This window comes from Macaca fascicularis, chromosome 4 (genome assembly GCF_037993035.2).
Source record: "Macaca fascicularis isolate 582-1 chromosome 4, T2T-MFA8v1.1".
NCBI classification, from domain to species: domain Eukaryota; kingdom Metazoa; phylum Chordata; class Mammalia; order Primates; family Cercopithecidae; genus Macaca; species Macaca fascicularis.
The window spans coordinates 44512918-44532456 of NC_088378.1; positions in this window are offsets into that span (position 1 = coordinate 44512918).

A 19539-nucleotide genomic window follows, 5' to 3' on the forward strand; every position below is an offset into this window, starting at 1 on the left:
TCTTGTATTTTATAGTAATCATCATGCATAGATGTTTTCAATTTTTATGTAATTTATCTTTCCTATGTCATTGTCATAAAATTATTATTATAATTTCTTCTAAGATTTGAAATTTTTACTTTTCACATTAGATAGTTCATGTATCCTAGGTTGCTTATATATGATATGAGTCAGAAATCCAATTTTTTCTACAAGTACAACCATTTTCATAGCATCATTTATTGAATAATCCAATGTTTCTTAATTAAGCTACAATGCAATCTCTTTAATAAATAAATAAAATTCTATAAATATACAGATGATTCATTCTGCTTATTCTGTGCTTAAATCTTTTGTTTATTCCTGATTCAGTTTCATAATATTATAATTATAATAACTTTATTGTAACACTTGACTTTAGTAAGGCAAATTTTTTACTGAGATTTTCTTCCTCAAAATTGTCTTGTCTATTCTTTTTCTATTTTCAATGTCATATACATTTAAGAATCAGGCTGGTGTGTCACCTACTTTGAATGTATAGCTTACTTGTATAGAAATAACGTCATTATCACACTAATTTTTTCTGGATGGAGATTACATTGGTCTTTTAAAAGTCATTCAAAAGTTCCCAAATTTTTAAAATAAAACTTTTAAATATCTTTCACTGATTTTTTATACCCTGTTATAATTTCGGTTGCTGTCATAAATGGTATATTTTAAATAACACTATGACAGTATGGCTAGTGTTAAGGAATACAACTAAGTTTAGTGTAATTATTTAGTGTAGTAAATTTTTTTTTAAAATTTGTGGATACATAGAGGTATATACATTTATGGGGTATAAGAGATGTTTTGATACATGCATGCCATGTGAAATAAGCACATTATGAAGAATAGGGCATTTATTCCTTCAAGCATTTATCCTTTGAGTTACAAACAATTCAATGACACTCTTTAAGTTATTCCAAAATGTACAATTAAGTTATTATTAACTATAGTAGCCCTGTTGTGCTATCAAATAGTAGATCTTATTCATTCTATTTTTTTGTACCCATTAATCATGCCCACCTCCTCACCCAACCCACACTGCTCTTTTAGCTTCTGTTAATCATCCTTTGCTCTCTACACCCAATAATTCAATTGTTTTGATATTTAGATGCCACAAATTAATGAGAACATGCAATGTTTGTCTTTCTGTGCTTTATTTCACTCACCATAATGACCTCCAGTTTTATTCATGTTGTTGCAAATGACTGGATCTCATTAATTTTTGTGGGTGAATAGTACTCCATTGTGTGTATGTACCACATTTACCTTATCTATTAATTTGCTGATGGACACTTAGGTTGCTTCCTCATCTTAGTTATTATAAACATTGCTGCAACAAAGAATAGAAGTGCAGGTATCTCTTTGATATACTAATTTCCTTTCTTTTGGGTATATACCCAGCAGTGGGATTCCTGTATTATGTGATAGAGTTAGGAATCCATTGTTTTTTAATTTTTAAAATTTTTAAAACTCAATTTTAGAGATTTGAGGAACCTCCAAACTGTTCTCCATAGTGGTTGTACCAATTTACATTCCCACCAACAGTGTATAAGTATTCCCTTTTCTCACATCCTCACCAGCATGTGTTATTACCTGTCTTTTGGATATAAGCTATTTTAACTGGGGTGAGATGATATCATATTGTAGTTTTGATTTGCATTTCTCTGATAATTAATGATGTTCAGCATCTCTTCATATGCCTGTTTGCCATTTGCATGTCTTCTTTTGAGAAATGTCAACTCAAATCTTTTGCCAATTTTTTCATTGGATTATGAGATGTTTCTATAGAGTTGTTTGATCTCTCTATAAATCCCTTGTCAGATAGGTAGTTTGCAAATATTTTCTTCCATTCTGTGTGTTGTCTCTTTATTGTGTTGATTGTATACTTTGCTAAGGAAAAGCTTTTTAATTTGGTGTGATCTCATTTGTCTATGTTGGCTTTGCTTGCCTCTGTTTGTGGGGTATTGCTTGAGAAACTTTTGCACAGACCAATGTCCTGGAGATGTTCCCCAATGTTTTCTCATAGTAATTTCATGGTTTGAGGTTTTAGAGCTAAGTCTTTAATTCATTTTGATTTGATTTTTTTTATATGGCATGAGATAGGGGTCTAGTTTTATTCTTCTGCTTTTGGATATCCAGTCTTCCCAGCACCATCTATTGAAGATACTGCCTTTTCCCCAGTATATATTCTCTTGGCACCTTCGTCAAAGATTTGTTCATTGCAGGTGGGCAGATTTGTTTCTGGGTTCTCTAGTCTGTTCCATTGGTCTATGTGTCTTTATATGACAGTATCATGTTTTGGTTACTATATCTCTGTAGTATAATTTGAAGTCAAATAATATGATTCCTCCAGTTTTTGTTTGTTTGTTTGTTTGTTTTTGTTTGTGTTTTGTTTTGTTTTTTTTTTTGGTTTAGAATAGCATTGGCTATTGTGTGTCTTTTGTGGTTTATTTTTTTTTTTTCTATTTCTGTGGAGAATGTCATTGGTATTTTGATAGAGATTTTATTGAATCTATAGATTGTTTTGGGTAGTATGAACATGTTAACAATATTAATTCCTCCAATCCATAAACATAGAATTTTTTTTCCATTTTTTGGTGTCCTCTTCAATTTCTTTCATAAGTGTTTTATAGTTTTCATTACAGAGATCTTTCACTTCTTTGGTTAATTCCTAGGTATTTAATTATATACATAGCTATTGTAAATGAAATTACTATTTAAGTTTCTTTTTCAGATTGTTCACTGTTGGCATATAGAAATGCTACTGATTTTTTTATGTTGATTTTGTATCCAGCAACTTTACTGAATTTGTTTGATAGTTCTAATAGTTTTCTCGTGGAGTCTTTAGGTTTTTTTTCACGTATAATAACACATCATCTGCAAACAAGGATAATTTTACTTCTTCCTTTTCTATTTGAAGGCCCTTTATATCCTTCTCTTGTCTAATTGCTCTAGTTAGGACTTCCAGAACTGTGTTGAATAACAGTGGTGACAGTGAGCATCCTTTTCATGTTCCAGATCTTAGAGGAAAGGCTTTCAGTTTTTCCCAATTCAGTATGTTACTAGCTGTGGGTCTGTCATGCGTGGTTTATTATGTTGAGGTATGTTCTTCTAGCCTCAGTTTTTTGAGGGTTTTTTTTTTTAATCATTAAGGGACATAGAATTTTGTCAAATGCTTTTTCAGCATCAATTGAAATGCTCACATGGTTTTTGTCCTTCATTCTGTTGATATGATGTATCACACTGATTGATTTGCATATTGCATTAGTCTGCTCTCACACTGCTATAAATAACTGCCTGAGACTGGGTAATTTATAAAAAGAAAAAGTTGTGTTGACTCACAGTTCTGCATGGCGGGGGAGGCCTCAGGAAACTTACAATCATGGCAGGAGGCACCCCTTCACAGGGCAGAAGGAGAGAGTGAGTGCAAGCGGGGGAAATACCAGATGCTTATAAAACCATCAGACCTCATAAGAACTCACTATCAGGAGAACAGCATGAGTATTAGGCCAGGCAGTATTCACCACCAGCTGACTTCAGGGAACTTGGGCCTTGAGGGAACATTGGTGGTAGTTTGACAGTACTTCATTTACAGGGGTGCTTGTGTCATTTTGCCCTCAAATTTAGGTGGCTCAGAACAGACATATATAGAGAGAGACTCTGTATGTTGGGAAGAAAGTAAGGGAAGAAAACAGATACAGCTTAGGTCATGACCTAAGTTGAGGGTAAAATGACACAAGCACCCCTGTGGCCACCACTGCTGGGACCATACTTGGTCAGGCCTGAAGCTAGCACAGCACTGGGTCTTACCTAAGGCCTGCTGTAACCACTTGCTGACTACTTCCTATCCTACTTTCATTCAAGGCCATTAAAGTAGGGGCTCTACAATCAGTGGGTTGCAAAGCCAGCCGCGTCTATGTCCCTCCTTTCAAGGCAGTGAGGTCCACCAGGCCCTGGGTGGGTCCAGAAGTACCATTCAGGAGTCAGGGACTGAAGTAAAAAACCTTAGACATCTACCTGGTAATCTATTGTAGTGCAGCTAAGCTGGCACTCAAACCATAAAACACAGTTCTTCTACTTTTCCTTTCTTCTTCCAAAATTGGAGAAGCCTCATCCTGTAGCTACTGTCACCTTAGGCCACAAGAAGTACTGTAAAACTACCACCAATGTTCCCTCAAGGCCCAAGTTCCCTTAAGTCAGCTGGTGGTGAATACTACCTGGCCTGATACTCACCCTGCAGGGCAGGGAGCTCCCCTCTGGCCCAAGGCAGGTACAGAAATGCCATCCAAGTGTCAAGTTGTGGAACTGATGACCCCAAGAGCCCACTTGTGCTCCACCATGCTGTAATTTTTGGTTCTTATGAAGGTGTTTTTATGAGTAGATATTTGTTAACTTGGTGTCCTTGTGGGGAGGGATGCTTAGTGGAGCCTTCTATTCTGCCATCCTGTTCTACCTCTGTTCGTATGGTTGTCAAAATTTCCAGCACCATTTTGTTGAAATGATCATTCTTTATACATTGAATTGCCTTTGCTTCTTTGTCAAAGATCAGTTGATTATATTTGTGTGGGTCTACTTCTGGGTTCTCTATCCTTCTCCATTATCTATGTGTCTATTTTTTGCCAATATTACACTCTTTTTATTAATATAGCCTTACATCAAGTCTTGAAATTAAGTTATGTGAATCCTTGAAGTTTATTCTTCTCCAGTATACGAGGTTATCTGATTCCATAGACTTTCCATGTAAAGTTTATGACAAGTATGTCCATATCTCCAAAATAAATTGAGATTTTGATTAATTTTGAATTGAATATGTGTAGTTGGGAAGGTTTGCTGTCTTCACAATATTGAGTCTCTTAATCACTGAACAAATAATATCTCTTGATTTACATAGATTTTCTTTGATTTTTTAAAAATAAGTGTTTGCACTTTTGATATATATATATGTATGTCTTATACATATTTTGTTTGTTATATACCTACTTACTTTATTTTGGAGGTACCTTAGTAAACTATATGGCTTTCATTTATATTTCAAATTTCGTGTATTTATTCCTGGAAGATATAACAACAATTGAGTTTTGTATATTAGCCATTACAACCTGTGAACTTGCTCTACCCTCTTATTATTTCTGGGAACTTTTTAGTGATTCTTCGGAATTTTCCAAGTAAACATTTATGTTATCTGCAACTAGGATGTTTTCTTTCTTCCTTTCAAATTTAAATGTTTCGTTTCCTTCTGTTGTCTTATTATACTAGTTAGGGCTAGGGCTTCCAGTATAATGTTAAATATAAGTGGGGAGGGAGGCAATTCTTGTCTTTTTGCCGATCTTGTGAGAAATATGATCAGTTTCTCATCATTTAGAATGATGTTGATTGTACATGTTTTGTAGATTTTTAAAATTAAATTGTGGAAGTTTACCCCTGTTCCTAGTTTGCTTAGAATCTTTTCACAAATAGCTGTTGGGTGTTTGTCAAATGCATTTTTGCATTAATTGATATAATTATATGATTTTTCTTTGTTAATCTATTGCTGAGGTATTGAATGATTTTCAAATGTTGAACCAGACTTACATAGGTGGAGTAAATCTTTCTTGGCGGTGGCATATAACTCACTTTATACTCAGTTGTTGACATTTTGTTGAATTTTTCTTGTAGAAAAACAAATGTTGCCCAAGCTGGTCTGTAATTCCTGCCCTCAAGTGATCCTCTAACCTCACATTTCCAAAGCACTGGGATCACAGACCTGAGCCACTGGGGCTGGCCAGAGAGTCTTTGTTAACAATTTTTGCTAATATTTTGTTGAGAAATGTGGTGTCTATGTTTATAAGAAAAAAGTATTCCTGTACAGAAAAGCATTTCTTTTCTGTAATGCATTTATCTGGTTTTCGTGTTGGGATAATGCTGGCCTCACTGAATCAGGTAGGAGGTATTCCTTTGGTTTCTATTTCCTGGAAGAGGTTGTGGAGATTTGATAATATTTTAAAACTGAATATTTAGTAGAATTCACTGTGTAACCATCTGTTCTTGATTGTTTCTTTTTTAGAAGGTAATTTTTTTTACTAATTCTCTTACTGTAATAAATACAAAGCTATTCAAATTATTTATTTCTACTTGTGTGAGTTTTCATAATTCATCTTTCATGAAATGGCTTATTTCAACCAAATATATCAAATTTGTGGACATATAGTTTTACATCATACCTCTTGATTTTCCTTTAATGTTTATGGGGTCTGTAGTGATGACCTTTTTTCATTTGTGGTATTAGCTATTTGTCTTCTCTATTTAATTTAATTTTATCGTTATTATGTTTTGGTTAGCCTGGCTAGAGGTTTATCAATTTTATTAATCTTTGCAAAAACTCATCTTTTGGTTTTGTTGATTTTATTGTTTTGTTCTTTTCAAATTCACTTATTTCTGCTCTGATTTTTGCTGTTTCTTTTTTTCTGCTTACTTTAGGTTTGAATTTCTTTTCTGTCTCTAGTTTCTTAAGTTGGAAGTTTAGGTCATTGAGTTTTAGGTATTTTTAGCTTTCTAGTGTGTGCATTTAATAGTATAAATTTCCCTATAAATACTGCTTTGATACGTTCTACAAATTTTGGTGTTTTATTTTCATTATCATTTAGTTAAAAATATTTTTCAATTTTTTGGAGATTCTTTGACCCATGTGTTATTTAAAAGTATGTTGTTTGTTCTCCAAATATTTGGAATTTTTTAACTATCTTTCAGTTATTGGTCCCTCTTTAAATTATGTTATGAGAACATACTTGCAGGATTTGTATACTTTTAAATTTGTTAAGGTGTATTTTATGTTTATAATGTGGTCAATCATGGTGTATGTTCCATGTGCGCTTGAGAGGAATGTGTCTTCTACCAGTTTTAGATAAAGTCTTCTATAAAAGTTATTTAGATAAAATTGACTGGCAATGTTATTCAGGTCAACTCTATTTTTAGTAACTTTGTTTCTATTTGATCTAATAATTACTGATAGTCAGGTGTTGAAGTTTTCAGCTAAAACAGTAGATTTGCCTATTTTTCTTTTAAATTTTATTTATTATTGCTTCATATGTTTTTATGGGTGGGTGAAAATCCATTTAGGATTTTTATGTGTTCTTAAAGAAGTAATTTCTTTATCATTATGTAGTTCTAATGTTTATACCTAATGTTTTTCTGCACTCTGAAGTCTGTTTTGTCAGAAATTAACAGTTACTCAAAGTTACAGCTCTCTTTTGATTTGTGTTAGCATGTTTTATTTTTTCCGCCTTTCTGCTCCTAACTTATTAGAGTCTTTATATTTAAACTTCAGTGTTTTATAAATAATATACTCTTTGAATTTGCTTTTACCCACTCTCAATATCTCTGCTTTTAAAAGTGGTGTATTTAGACCACTCACATTTAAAGTGATTATTTATATATTTGGATTAATAGCAACTGTATGTTAAAATATTGTCTACCTATTGCCAAAGTTATTTTCTTGCTTGCTCTGGTTTTAATTGGGTACTTTTTGTGATTGATTTTTATCTTCTCTCTTAGCATAGTATTTTTCACTTCTTCTTTGAACATTTTCGTACTTTGTCTACAGTTTACATTATACATTCACCAATAAACATTTTTTTACTAGCTTAAGTCCACTTTCAAATAATCTTATTCTGCTCCCTGTGTAGTACAGAGGTCTTATATCAGAATATTCCCAATTTTTCCCTCCTATCCCTGTGAAATTTTTGTCATTTATTTCATGTATTCATATATAATAATTACCCAAAGCACTATAACAATTATTATTTGTATTATAAATCAATTAAATATAAGAAAAATAGGTTTTATTTTACTTTTATTTATTTCTTCTCTGAGGATCTTTTTATGTGTAGAGATGACTTTCTGATTCAGATCATCTTCCTTCTGCCTGAAGAATATTTTTTAATATTTCTTGCATCATCTGTGATATGGTTTGCTTCTGTGCCACCACCTAAATCTCATGTTGGGTTGTAAGTCCCAATTTTTAGGGAGGGACCTGGTAGGAGGTGATTGGATTATGGGGACATATTTCCCCCATGCTGTTCTCATGATAGGGAGTGATTTCTCACAATATTTGATGGTTTAAAAGTTTGTGGCATTTCTTTTCTCTCTCTCTCTCTCTCTCTCTCTCTCTCTCTCTCTCATTCCAACATGTGAAGATGTGTTTGCTTCCCCTTTTGCCATAATTGTGTTTCCCAATGCCTCCCAATCATGCTTCCTGCTAAGCCTGCAGAACTATGAGCCAATTAAACTTTTTTCTTCATAACTTACCCAGTCACAGGTAGTTCTTTAGAGCAGTGAGAGGTGTACTAATACAGAAAATTGGTACCAGAAGTGGGGTACTGCAATAAAGATACCTGAAAATGTGAAAACAACTTTGGAACTGGGTAACGGACAGAGGTTGGAACAATTAGGAGGGCTCAGAAGAAAATGGGAAGATGAGGAAAAGTTTGGAACTTTTCCAAACTTTTCCAAACAGATTTGTTGAATGATTGTTACAAAAATGCTGATAGTGATATGAACAATGAAGTCCAGGTTGAGGTGGTCTCACATGAAGATGAAGAACTTAATGTATACTAGAGTAAATACTAGAGTCACTCTTGCTATGCTTTAGCAAAGAGACTGGAAGCATTTTGCCCCATCCCTAGAAATCTGTGAAACTTTGAACTTGAGAGAGATGATTTAGGGCATCTGGTGTAAGCAATTTCTAGTAGCAAGGCATTAAAGAGGTAATCTGCCTTTTTCTAAAAGCGTACAGTCATATGCATTTACAAAGAGATGATTTGAAATTGGAACTTATGTTTAAAAGGGAAGCAAAGCATAAAGGTTTGAAAAATATGCCACCTGACCATGTGGTAGAAAAGAAAAACCCATTTTAGGGGGAGGAATTCAAGCCTGCTGCAGAAGTTTGCATAAGTAACGAGGATCTGAACGTTAATCACTAAGACAATGGGGAAAATGTCTACAGGGCATTTCAGAAACCTTCAGAGGAACCCCTCCCATCACATGCCGAGAGGCCTAGAAGGGGTAAATGATTTCATGGGCCAGACCTAGGGCCCAGTTGCTCTGTGCACTCTCAATACATGGCATGGCATCCTGCATCCCAGCCATTCCAACTCCAGCTGTGGCTCAAAGAAACCAATGTACAGTTTGGTTTGTTGCTTCAAAGAGTGAAAGGCCCAAGCCTTGGTACTGGAAGTGTGGATGTGCAGAAGGCAAGAGCTGAGGTTTGGGAAAATCTGCCTAAATTTCACAGGATGTATGGAAATGCTTGGATGTCCAGGCAGAAGTCTGCGGCAAGGGAGGAGCACTCAGGGAGAACTTCTACTAAGGAAGTGCAAAGGGAAAATGTGGTGTTGGAGCCCCCATACAGAGTCCCCACTGGGGCACTGCCTGGTAGAACTGTAAGAAGAGAGCCACTGTCCTCCAGACCCCAGAATGGTAGATCCACCAACAGTTTGCACTGTGTGTCTGGAAAAGCCACAGACACTCAATGCCAGTGAATGAAAGCAGCTGCAGGGGTTGTATGCTGCAAAGCCACATGGATGGAGCTGCCCAAGGCCATGGGTGCTCAACCCTTGCATCAGTGTGTCCTGGATCTGAGACATGGAATCAAAGAAGATTATTTTGGAGCTTTAGGATTTAATGACTGTCCTGCTGGGTTTCGGACTTGCATGGGGCCTGTAGCCCCCTTGTACTGGCCAATTTTTCCATTTTCATATGGCGAATTTAGCAAATGCCATATATTGGAAGTAATAGACATGGTTTTGAGTTTATAGGATCATAGGTGGAAGGTACTTGCCTTATCAGATGAGACTTTGGAGGTGGACTTTTGGATTAATGCTAGAATGAATGAAGACTTCAGGGGATTGATGAGAAAGCATGATTTGTTTTGAAGTGTGAGAACAGCATGAGATTTGGGAGGGGCCAGGGTCAGAATTATATGGTTTGACCCTGTTTCCTCATCCAAATCTCATGTTGAATTGTAATCCCCACATGTCAGTGGAGGAATTTGGTAAGAGGTGATTGAATCATGGGGGCAGATTTCCCACAAGCTGTTCTCATGAGATGTGATGGTTCAATAGTGTATGGCACTTCCTCTCTCTCTGTCTTTCTTTTTCTCTCTCCTGCTAAGTGAAGACGTGCTTGCCTTCCAACATGATTGTAAGTGTCCTGAGGCCTTCCAGTTATGCTTCCTGTTAAGCCTACAGAACTGTGAGTCAATTAAAGCTCCTTTCTTCATAAATTACCAAGTCTCAGGTAGTTCCTTATGGCAGTGTAAAAACAGACTAATGCAAGCAGTCTGCTGGTGATTGATCCTCCTAGATTTTTTGAGAAAGTCTTTATTTTTACTTTAATTTTTGAGGATTATTTTGTTGGAGATAGAATAGTAGGTTGGTGATTTGTTTCTTTCAACAGTTAACTTTAAACAGATATGATTTTACTCCATTCCTCTGATTGCATAGTTTCTTACCTGAATTCTAATGTAATTTCTATGCTTGTGTCTTTATAGGTAGTATTTTTTTTTCATCTAAAGTATTTCAAGATCTTTTCTTTGTCATTGGCTTATTAAAATTTGAATGTCCTATGCCTAGATATAGTTTTGTCTCTTTATTTGTATTTATTTGGTTAGACATTCTCTGAAATTACTGAATCTGTGGTTTTGTGTTCTCCACTAATTTTGAAAAGTTTTTGGACATTATTATTTCAAACACTTCTTTTGCTCTCTTTTCTCTTTATTTTTCATTATTTTACTTAGTTACACCTTATGTTATATCCCTAAATTTGTCTCACAGTTCTTGGATGTTCTGGTCTTTTGTTTTTATTCTTTTTTTTTTTTGACATTTCAATTTGGGAAGTTTCTGTAGATTTATATTCAAGCTCACTAGTTCTTCCCTTGACTGTATTGATTCTACTGATGAGCCCATCAGAGATTTTTTCTACTTGTGTTAAAATACTTTTAAAATTTTCACCATTTTATTTTGATTCTTTCTTAGAGTTTTGTCTCTCTGGTTACTGTTCCATCTGTTCTTGCACATTGTCTACTTTTTGTGTTAGATCTCCTAACATATTAATCATAGACATTTACAATTATCTGCCTGATAATTACAATATTTGTAACATGCCTGAATCTGGGTCTCATCTTTGCTTTGACTCTTCAGACTTTATTTTTTGTTGTTTACTTTCTTGTTTCTTTTTCTTCCTTTTTGCTGTTGACATGCCATTCATTCATTCATTCATTCATTTGTGAAACCATACTTGTTGTTTACATAATAGGAAGTGAAGTAAATAGACCTGTAATGTGAGGATTTATGTTAATCTGGCTAGTGTTTGGGCTTTGTTCAATGTTTGTTGTAGCTCTATGTGGCAGAAGCTTCAAACTCCTCTAGGGTCCTTGTTTTTGTCTCCCCTCTTGACTTTGTACTTCCCTAAGTGCTCCTCATTGCAGAAAGTCTATGTCTTGCAGCTCTGTAATCCACCATTATTAAACAAATGTTTTGTTGTAATTGCAGTAAGGTAGAGAAGAAGATTGTATAATTTTTCAATTAATCTCAGTCTTTTAATGTTCCTGTGTCCCTGTCCCATGACTTTCACTAGTGTTTCTTTTTATATATGTATTTTTTTTTTTTCCTCTTAGTTGAGACAGGAATGCTAGTGAAGTGAGAGGAATGCACCTCTTCATAGCTCCAGGACAAGGCCCTGGTAAAGTTTTATTTCCTCAGAGAGTGTAGGCCTTTTTTATGCAGAAGGCTCTCAGCACATTTCACAAGGATTACTCTTCTCCTCCTCAGGCTAGAACTGTAGTCGATTTTTCCTGTTTTGTTGTTGTTTGTTTGTTTGTTTGTTTATTTATTTATTACCATAATAACTTGGTGGACATTCCAGAGGTAAAGCCCACAAAAGTGTGAGGTTCCCCTAAGACTATGGGCACCGAGAGAATCTTACTCTGAAATGACTCTACGCTCAGCTACCCTTTACACTTCAGTATGTGTTTCCTAAAAACAAGAACATCATTGTATATCTTCACAACACAATTACCACTGTCCAAAATGAACCCAAATACAATATTATTACTGAATCTATAGACGAGTTAAATGTCATCACCCAGAGTCCAGCACATGGTTGTGTTATGTTTTCTTTTCTGCTCTTTGACCTTCATTCTGCAATAGGTCCTCAGTCTTTCTGTGTCTTTTAAAAAATTATTATTATTATATACAGGGTCTCATTCTGTTGCCCAGGCTGGAGTGCAGTGGTGTGATCATAGCTATTGTAACCTCAAACTTCTAGGCTCAAGCAATCTCCCTGCCTCAGCCTCCCCAGTAACTAGGACTACAGACACATGCCACCTAGTGAATTTTTTAATTTTCTTTTGTAGCGATGGGGTTTCACTATTTCCCAGGGTGGTCTCCAACTCCTGACTTCAAGTGAGCCTCCCACCTCAGCTTCCAAAAGTGCTGGGATTACAAATTGTGAACCACTGAACCCAGCCTTTCTTTGTCTTATGTTATTTTGATACTTTAAGGAGTAAAGCCTACTTATTTAGTGGAATGCCTCTTAATTTGTATTTGTCTGTTTTTGTGTCATTTCCAGTTCATTCTATCAGTAGGCACATGACATTGTCTCGTTCTATTTTTGATGATGTTAACATTGGTCTCTTGGTTAAAATAATTTCTGCAAAGTTTCTCCAGTGTAAATTTTTTCTGTAAAAATAAGTAGGCACACTTTGGGAAAAACTCTAAAATACTTGTTAATTCTTCAGTTTTCCACTCACTTCTGTCATCCCACTAATTTCCACCTTCATCCCCTCAAAGTTTCAACATTTTTGCCTGGCTATAGCTTAATCTTTCTTTAGGGCACAAAAATGACTTCATCGACTCTTAGACTAAATTGTACTCTCCTTTAAAAATAATAGCTTACGGCATCATCTCAGACCCTAGCTCCAGCCTTGCTGATGTTACAGGCACAGTAGAGAGGTAGATTCCCGAGTTAACAGTGTGTGGATGGGGAAATCTTGAGAGCATTGTGGCTTTTTGTAATCTGTGTTCTTCATATCTATTCTCTTCATAGAAATCATGCTTTAATGTTGTTTGTTAAAAAATATGCAAAAGTGCCAGGGATATTTAAGTTAAGGAAAAAAAAAAAAACTCTCAAAAAAAAAAAAAAAAAAAAAAAATCAAAGCCTGCAAGTGAGGTTGTGGATTTAGAGGGAGAAACATACTACGTGATGTGAGACTTAGGTCATTATCAGGTTTCATGTTTCAGCCATTTGCTGAGCAGCATCTGGTATGTGACCTCTAACAAGTCCTGACAGGATCAGGTCTCAGAGATTGAGTGCAGAGAGCTCTATCCCTACAAGGCATATATTGTGGAGAGCCTGGGATTTCTGGAGGAGCTTGGAGCCTGAGAAAGTTAGTAAACATTGCTGTGGTATTTGTGCTTATCCTCTCTGAGTTCAACCAAAATTAGACAGAATCAGAACCAAATTCAAGCTCTTCACAGTGTCAGTTGGTGCAAGGCATAGTGTTTAGGCATTGTCCTAACAGCACAGTGTGTGTTAGTAGGCATCAGAGAGAAGCTTGCAAGAAAAGGAAAGAAATTTTCTGGGAACATTTTACCCTCATCCCTGCCAGGCACAGAACTTCTCAATTAACGAGAGAGGAGATACAGAATGAAACTATTCTACCCCCTCGAAGTAAAGTGATTTGCTCCTATAATATGCACTTTTACTAGAGTTCAGAGCTTGTAGAACAGTGCTGAGGATGTAGCAGGAAGGAGCCCAATTACTATTCATACAATTAAATTGAATGATATATTACAATACAATGGAAATTACAACCACAAGGTCGTGTTGTAAGATATGTACATCATATAGCAGAAAATCATCAAAGAATGTGTGTGCTCTGTATGAAACTTCAAAAGTACTTGTTTTGTTTGTATCTTTCAGGAATTATAAATTTACGATTGCATCTCTCTTTTTCTTTTTCTGATTCAAAATTTAGAACTGAAACCAAGGCTTTTGTGATATACTAGTCCACAGGGCTGTGATTGTATGTGCAAAGTGCGTCTCTGGTTTTATTATTCTGTTCACATATTTTTCCATTTTTATGTCTCTCAATTTTTCTAACCATGTAAACCAGAGATTTTCTTTTGCAAAGACGTATTTCAGAAAAGAAAACTGTGTCCTTAATTTGAGTCCCTAAAAACAAACTCTCAAATCACTATGTTTATTTTAATATTTAGAATAATTTAATGTTTGTGGAAAGTATATTTGTCATGTTAATTCAATTAAAAGTAGTTGTATATGATTTCAAGATAATATGAAAGAATCCATTTTTTTTTAAGTAGAGGAGGTTAGAAATTTAATAAAAATATCCAACCTAGAGGATAAATGTTTTTGAAGCTGTCGTAATGTTCATAATAATCATATTTGTGACTGAGATTAAAATTTCTATGAGAACATTACACTTAAATTCAACAAGTGCTGCCTGTTATCATGAATAACAATGCACATCCATGCCTCTCTTAGATAACAGATGTTGTCTAGGAGGATAGTGATTGCACACATGACAATTTAAAGATACAGTTTTTGGCGTGAAGAGTGGAAAAGATACATTTGAATCACTAGATTATTTCTCAGTCCATTATTATAAACAGGTTCATGTACCTAAATAAATAGTCTCAATTACATATAAAATTTTTGAAATTGACTCAAAATGTTTATTAATTTCATTGGGAAGTCAGAAAAAACTTTATATCCATGTATTTGGCAATATATTTTTAATTCTATGTATTACATATGTTTTTATATCTTACTTTAAATTTATTGTGAAATACAATAAATAAAGATATCAAAATGAATATTCAAATTTAACTATTAACACAGTACAATTAACTATTCATATTCATAATGCTTATTACCATTCACTATAACATTACAAGTTACCGAAATATTTAATGTTCAAATATATTGTTCTTGTAAAGTTTGTGTAAGTGATGCCATGTTCCACTAAGACAAGACCAAGACATTTAGTTCAAAGGCCACATATCCTCTTCAATAAGTAGACTGTTACTTTGGTTAACAGTGGTGAGGTGGAGATGGGGCCAACATTAAAGGATCAACGTCAGGTTCCTACATATTTTTAAGCAGGTTTGACTTTTCAATAATATAACATACTTACATTTTTCTTTACTACATATTTGTTTCTATGTATCCTGTAAAAATATAAACAAACAACAACAAAAAAACTTGCACTCACTATTAAAGACAGGAGTCAGACTTGGTTTCCTTTTCTTCTCCCTCCCTGTCTCCTTCTTTCTCCTCCCCCGCTCTCTCCTTTCTCTTTTTCTTTCATTTTTTTCTTACATTCTTTCATTTTAATACACTCGTTCCCATTGCTAGTATTGTTAATAGAGTCTTATTTGCAATGACTCAACAGTTAAGTGTCTTTCTCCTCTTTTCATTTTTTGCAGCAGTGGTTGTCAGGCCAGGGAAAATGAAATGTTGCAGTTGACAGTGTTTAATATTATTTGTTCCTATCACTGTTAACACTTCTATTATTATCGAAACGTTTATATCAGCACTGTCAGTTCCAAAGGACCTGCTGACATACCAAGGAAAACTTTGATAAACAGCTCTGCTGTATTTCTCTGTATTCTTCATAGTCCTCGTTTGCAAATCCTTTCTTGTTCCTCGGGTTATTTATTTTGAAAAAAAAAAATCTTGGTTTGTTAAGAACTCATCAATTCCTGCTTCTTATTTTCCACTTGAAGTTTTAATCCTCTGTTTCTAGCCTCACGATCGGTTGCCGTGGAGGTGATTAAGATGTCACAAATATAGGATTATTGTAATTCTGGGAAGAGAATAAGCCTGAGATGATTTTCTAAAGAACAAAGATGTCATTTTCATGTAAATATATCAACTGCTTCAAAGTGAGGAAAGAGAATGAAATATAAATATGAGATCTAATACTACCGGTTATAAAAGAAATGGTTAAAGATTAAAATTTTATATGAAAAATTAATAGCTCTGAAAAATTTATACATACACGTTATGATTTTCATGATTTTTTGAGTTCTTCTTCGTACATGTGTGGGTCTGTAAGCTGAAAGCATGTGTGGGTCGGGATAGCCTCCTAAATACAAACATCTAATTGAATGTAATGTGTGACCTTGAACAAAGGCCAATGTTTCCTTTGATTTGTAGAAACCAGTGTCATTTTCTAATTATACTTTGTACCTTCCGTTGCATTTGAAAGAATATTTCAGGACATCACAATTCCCCTGAAGTTGTGTATCCTGTATCAATTACATATTAGATTACAGACTCTATATTGCTTTTTCCAAGTAATTTAAATCTGGGAAGTTACTGAGTAAGTTGTCAATACCTTCTGAGAATCTTCCTCTTCTTCTTACTGTGAGTATGGGAAGGTATTTCCCAGCGTAAGGCACAGAGTAAGCTTTTAGCTAATACTTGTCTGGTAACAACAGGGGACAGACATCTGAAAAATGATGCCTTGACAAACTTTTGAATGGTAAGAGTTACAGAGAACTTTTCCTCCCCCACTCCCAGGCCCTGGCATTTTATTGCTCCACTGATGAGCATACAGCTCCATCTGGGGGCAGGGCCAGAAGGGGGTCTATTGGCCACATAGCTGTCATCTCTGTGCATCAGTCAGGTGCTCCCTTTGTCACTAGCACTGAACTGCTCATGGAAAAAAATTTAGTGCCTTGTGACTGGGACTATCTCCAGCTACTGCATTTCAGGGTATTCCTTAAGATCACTGGGGGCATCATTATAATCAATTCCAAAGGATACACTTGAGGAGCCCTAAAACCTTAGACTTAATGATAATCTAATCTTTTCCTGCTTCTCTCTTGTTTCTGGGGCATCTCTTTCCTCTGGTTTTCTTTCTAACTCTTGTCCTTCCTTGCCAGTCTAATTTGCACATCACTTAGTCAGCTGCTCCACAGATCAACTGTATGTAGCCCTTTTCTCTTGTCATTCCTCACCCTTCTTTATAAAACGATATCCACACTCATATCTTCAAATACCTGCTTTCCTCTGATGACTACCACATCTGCACTTAAAGCCTTTCTCTCTTGAGATTCACCTTGTTAGGATAATTGTGTCCTACTGAGTTTTATTTGAGTCTCTTGCAGGTAATATGCTCAAAGTTCTTCATCTTCCCCAACTAAATCATATCTATCTTTTTCTACTTTGGAGATGAAATGTTACCTGCCTTTTTTGTGTGTGCCCTAATGTTAATTACCCCAATCAATCAACAGGTTCTGCCAATTCCGGTTGCTCAAAAAGTCTCAAATCTGTCCTTTATTTGTGTATCTTCACTACAATAACCATAGTGATGTTCTTATGTTTGGCTACCTGGACCACTGCAACAGCATTCTAATAACCACTTCCCAACATTTAATTCATCCTTATTCATCCTTTCAACCGCAGAGTTACTGTTCTAAATAAACAAGTCAATTATGTCATCATTCTGCATTAAATACTTAAAATCTTCCCCATATCCATCAGGGTCAGTCTGATTGAGTGTTTAATGTTACAGAGGCAGACAGTCTGGCTTCAAGGGCTGGCTCTTCCACTTAGAAGTTGAGGAATTTGGCCCATTTATTTAACCTCTCTGTGCCTCATCTTCCTTATCTGTTAAATGGTGTTAATATTGAACTTATAGGCTGTCCAAAGGAAGGGAATGAATGACTTTCTATAAATGTGCAGCCTAATAACTGTTGGCACATCATAAGTACTTAATAAATATTCATTTTAGTCATCTCAATCATGACCCCCATCATTAGTATCATCATAATAATCCTCATAGGTGCTATGGTCTAAATGCATTCCCAACATTTATACATAGAAACTTAATTGCCACTGTGATCATATGTAAAGACACGGGCCTTTAGGAGGTAGTTGTCATGAGTGTGGAGCCCTCATGAATGGGATTAGAAACCTTGTGAGGTCTTATAAAAGAAGTTGAAGGGGCTGGGTGCGGTAGCATGCCTGTAATCCCAGCACTTTGGGAGGCCGAGGCAGGTGTATCACCTGAGGTCGGGAGTTCGAGACCAGCCTGACCAACATGGAGAAACCCTGTCTCTACTAAGAATACAAAAGCTCTAACGGATGAGAAAGGAGAATTGCTTGAACCCAGGAGATGGAGGTTGTGGTGAGCCAAGATTATGCCATTGCACTCCAGCCTGGACAACAAGAGCAAAACTCTGTCTCAAAAAAAAAATAATAATAATAATAAAATTTAAAAAAAATTGAAGGGAGTGTCCTTTTGTGCTTTTCTTTTCCTTCTTGTGAGGATTCACCAAGAGATGCCATCTTGGCAGCCGAGAGCAGCCCTCACCAGACCCAAAACCTGCTAGCACCTTGATCTTGGACTTCCCCTCTTGCAGAACTGCAAGAAGTTTCTGTTATTTATCAATTTCCCAGTTTCAGATATTTTGTTTTAGCAGTACAGACTGAAACAACAGAAAAAAAGACAGTGGCATGGCTTTCAAGTCTGTCCACATCTACTAGCTTTACAGTCTCCTCCATGAATAAACACTCCTACAGCTTGCTTCTCCCTCTGGTCTATGAAGACATTTTGTTGTTCAGATGGGATGCATACTCTCCCTGCTATTCCCCTTATCATTCCCTTTACTTTCCTATGAAAACTATAGCTTATCCTCTGAGCTATTATTCAAATTCATCTCTGTGCAACTTTTCTTTATGCACATAAGAAAAGTTGGGCATTCATTTTTGTGTTTTCATAGTACCATATGAATATTTCTAATATTGCCTTTCACATATCACTTTGTCCTTATTGATTACCTTATTTATTACTAGAGGGCTATAAAGATGTTGTAGAGAAAACATTGAGCTTTATTCATATCGGTAGTGCTTTGTGCAATGCCTGGAATATCATAGATATTCAAAATCATTTTTAAGTGCATGGTATACACTTGCTGGTTTTACCTTTAAAATTGACTGTTTGAGGAATAGGAACAGCTCCAGTCTCCAACTCCCAGCGCGAGCGACACAGAAGACCGGTGATTTCTGCATTTTCAACTGAGGTACTGGGTTCATCTCACTAGGGAGTGCCGGACAATCGGTGCTGGTCAGCTGCTGCAGCCCGACCAGCAAGAGCTGAAGCAGGGTGAGGCATCGCCTCACCTGGGAAGCCCAAGGGGAAAGGGAATCCCTTTTCCTAGCCAGGGGAACTGAGACACACAACACCTGGAAAATCAGGTAACTCCCACCCCAATACTGCACTTTAAGCAAACAGGCACACCAGGAGATTATATCCCACACCTGGCCAGGAGGGTCCCACGCCCACAGAGCCTCCTTCATTGCCAGCACAGCAGTCTGCGATCTAACCGCAAGGCAGCAGCGAGGTTGGGGGAGGGGTGCCCGCCATTGCTGAGGCTTAAGTAGGTAAACAAAGCCGCTGGGAAGCTTGAACTGGGTGGAGCTCACAGCAGCTCAAGGAAACCTGC